Genomic DNA, 4,254 nt, shown 5'->3' with positions numbered 1-4,254 from the left:
CGCGTAGCGTCGCGCCGCGCCGCGCCGCGCCACGCCGGCTACTACGATGCCCGATGCGCGCCGGGGAACCCTTCGATTACCTATTCACAGGACGACAGTCTCCTCTTTCGATTTTATATCGCCTCGTCGAGCCGATATATTAATTGCAATCGTTCCCGGAAACGCGTTACGCTTCTATGCGTAATGCCTGTTATTCCAGGGGATACCGTGAATCATGCTTCTTATTCATCGAAATTTACTATCTCCAGTCTATCTGCCGTCACTCTTATTCACGTCTACGTTATTCCGTTAATGAATCTTTCTCCCAGCGGGAAATTTTGAATTCGATTGTCAAACTGATTTGTTAATGACGATGCTTCGCTTCGGAAACGAGGGGGAACGTTCTATTAGAATGGAATAGAATATCTGCTGGAATATTTTCTGTTTCGTGTTTCCGATATTTATGGGATAATAAAAATCTTTACGATGGTTGTCGTTTGTTTCGACCGTATTTCGTTTGTCTTCGAGTTTCGTGAAAACACCGCGGGAAAGGGACGGAGAGAGAAAGGGAGAGAGAAAGAAAGAGAGAAAGAGAGAGAGAAAGTGTTAGAGGGTCGCGGTAAGAGGAAGCGAGACCGTGAGAGAGAAACGAGATGGGAAGCAAACAAGAGAAAGAGAGGCGATCCTTCAGGATTCGTAAAATCACGATCCCTTGCGTTCAACGCGAAATCTCGCGTAAGAGAGATTTGTCACGTTATCCGTGAAGGGAAACGAATATTTCGATGTCAGGGGGAGAGAGGAGGGGGAACAATCGATAGATTAAACTTTCCAGCCGGGGTCACTGTCACTTCGCGACACACGCACGCCAATTAATCAAAGAAAACGCACCATAGTTAAATGTTTTCCAAGTTATTCCCCTCCTCTAAACACGATCCAATTGTCGAAAAACGATCAGCTTCCACCACGTGGTTCGAGTTTTTCACGTTAACTTGCCGATTGTCATCGTGACTGCGTATCGGCAGGTCGTTGTTCCTGACGGTGGCGCCAGCCCTCGTGAGGAGTCCCGGTTATCCGGCTATGTTTCTCTCTTCTCCACCGATCAGCGTCCGTTGCGCGTCCCGAAACATGAATGGAATGCTTCCTGCGACGGCCGATGTACGCGAGAGACGACGGCTCTCGAATGGAATGGGCCGGTAGACTCTCCAGCCCAGGGACGGACCATTATTGCCAGAGCCCTTCGTAGGGCGACCAGGCGACTGCCCATGGCCATCCACTTCCTAAGCGCCCCTTTCTTTCGCGCCCGAATTTCCGGAATGAAGGCTCGTAACGCGGTTGCATGCCGCACGAATAACGCACGTGCTTCGAATTCTTCAAGTGGGAGATGGTTGGATTGGGCGAGATTTTCGGATAAACCTTTTCAAGGTACAAGTGTCGTTCGAGTTTTTTTTTTTTTGCGCCCTATTTTTGCTTTCCTATTTTGCCGCCACCGTTCGTTCCATTCCGGAAAAGTTTTTGGTCCTTGATCCCTGGCAAGCGTTTTCATCCGCAACCGAGGATACGTATCCCGGTACGGGCGTATTTTTAAATCGATACTTGGAGCGTATTCGGAGCGGGGAGGGGGACGCAACGTTTTTCTAATTAAGAGAGATATTCGGCGTGGAGATTAAACGAGACGTTACTGGAAGCGTAACGCAGAGAGGGAGAGAAGAAAGAAAATCATTTCGCGCATCTGCGTGTGACTAAGATCGTGACGTGTGTATAACAGATTATGATTTTCATACACGTCACTGATTATTCACTAACGATTTGAGCTAATTTATTTCTAAGCCCGACGAGAGGCTTTCTGGAAATGATTACGTGGTCACGGAGACTATATCTCCTACTGTGAATCAATTATTCTAATGATCAAGTTATTTAATCAAATTCTGAACAAAGTTTTGTTAACAAGTGCATGACTAATTCGAAAACTGTAAAGTGAGAGTCATTTTTTTTTTCTTGAACGCTGTGCAAATTACCGAATAAAAAGACCATTGCAATTAGATAAAAAAAATAAAATTTACGATATTTTTAAGGAAGAAACTTAGAAAAGGCAATAAAATCTAAATATGTTTAGATAAAGTACGACGGCATTAAAAACGAATAAGAATCGAGTTCCGTTATGTACGATATCCGATGTTAACCAATAGTTATGAAGTAACTATTGTCTTGTTTTATGGGCTGTTATTTGAGAAATATGCATAGAAAATTCTGGAAAAACTGTGAGACCTGTGTACTTAACACGTACGATGCAATATCCTATCTTTAGATTGAATAGAAAGGAAAGAATAAAATTATCGAAATTATCGAAATGTCGAGCGTATAAAGGATTAATTGTTTTTTCTCTCAATCTCCAAGTTCTATTTCAGCCACCTGGAAATCGCGCACACCTGGTAAGCTTCTACAAAAGCCAGCGAACAATATTTTCGAGGCAAACAGAGGAACACAATGAGGTCGATTGTACAGCTATGAGGGAGCTTCGGAATGCCACGAAAAGTGTGCACTTCGGTTCCTTATCATCCGCGCTGCAACATTGTGCATATCGATCCTATCTCGATTCGTGTTACTCGAATCGCTAAAAATAATCCTGACCTTTAATAACTATCCTGCTAATCTGCGCAATAAAACAATTGACCGAACCGTTCGGCGCATTGAAACGCGATTACCATCGGGTCATGGTATACCCGACCGACAATTGGTTTCGAAGAACGGATGTACCTGCATACAACGTCTGTATCTACGATTAGAACGATCAATGAATATTCATTTGGATCGCAATCCGATTAGATCATATATATAACGTAATAAGCTCAAATCCATTCTTTCCGTTTCGTCGAGGACGTAATAATTTTGAAAAATTACACGATAAAAAAAAATAAATATTAAATAAAAAAGACGAGAGACGCGGTGTCGTAACCGGTCAGAAGTACGATGAACCAAGCATTCGCGATACAATCCTCGGAACGATAGAGGAATGGGACATAAAGTTGGCGCGCGTCGTTAATTACCACTTTCACCGAATATTACAGGTATTTGTGGGTTGCGGAAAAGGAAGGTCGGAATCAGGATTTGGTCACTGGTCTAACTATCTTGACGAGGACCTTATTCCGGGGATCTTCGACTGACGACGTAGTTACCGGCTGTACCATAATGCCTCTAGCCTCACCAAACTAGACGGCAGACTGGTTTTTGCCCAATTTAGATCCCCCATTGTTCGGTTCAGCTTGGAATGAAAATAGAGAATTGAACGTAGCCGTACCCTGTCCGCGTTGCATAGAAAAACACGGATAAAACGGATATATTAGCAATTCTTGGATCGGTATCCGATGCTACCTTGTATTTTCATATCTCGTCTTTTCGATCGTTTCCTTTCTTGTGTTTGTCTTTCCTCGATGATATTTTACGAGGAAATGAATTTCCTTTCAATTGACATCAATTCTCAATATCTTCTCTTCTTCGGAGAAGAATTAAAATATTAAAGAAAATTTCAAGAATTACGATTTACGAAGATCGTAAATTTAAATGTATGGAAATTCGTATCATCGTTTCTACGATCGATTCAAATTTTTATGAACTTGAAAACTTTTGAATTTAAAAACATGTTCAAAAGTTTCGATATACCGACTGAAAAAAACTGTAAATCAAATTATCTATCGAAGAAATCTGTTTTACCAGTAATAGAATATTAAGAGAACTACTTGTTTAACAGAATCCATTTATCATCTTATGGAATATAGTGTTCTGAAATACCAATCGTACAAGAAATCAAAATGTTTCTTACCATCGCACAAATAAATTTTTATTTTTTAAATTCTTAAAACCTGTATTTATTCATATCTATTTTAAAACACATTAAAGAATATAATATAAAGATCAAATAATTAAATATTTAAAAATATTATTATAATACAAAAGATAATGCAAAAAGATTTTTTATTATATAATATTAAGAAACGTGACAAAAAAAATTTTAATAAAAATGAAATATAAGAAAAAAATTTAACATAAAATAAAATATATATATAATAATAAATGATAAATTAAAAAAAGATATAATACAAAAATAATTAAATCTGAAATATCTGAAAAATATAAAAAAGGAATTAATTATTTAAAAAATAAAAACATAAATTAATAAATAAATATTTAAATTAACAAATATATAAATGAATAAGCAAATAATTATTAGAAAGTAAAATTAAATAATATATTATAATTACAACAATATTGAATGTTAAT

At 38.6% G+C, this 4,254-nt stretch overlaps 1 protein-coding gene across 1 annotated transcript in view; it reads right to left on the bottom strand.

Annotated features, from left to right (window-relative positions):
- LOC102680298 (cyclin-dependent kinase 4-like) overlaps nucleotides 1-4,254 on the bottom strand; it is a 21,061-nt gene that overhangs the window by 6,418 nt on the left and 10,389 nt on the right. The window lies entirely within an intron of this gene.

This window comes from Apis dorsata, unplaced genomic scaffold (assembly GCF_000469605.1).
Source record: "Apis dorsata unplaced genomic scaffold, Apis dorsata 1.3 scaffold_331, whole genome shotgun sequence".
Lineage (NCBI taxonomy): Eukaryota > Metazoa > Arthropoda > Insecta > Hymenoptera > Apidae > Apis > Apis dorsata.
The sequence above is the reverse complement of the archived record's forward strand: the minus strand, read 5'-3'. Positions and strand labels throughout refer to the sequence as shown.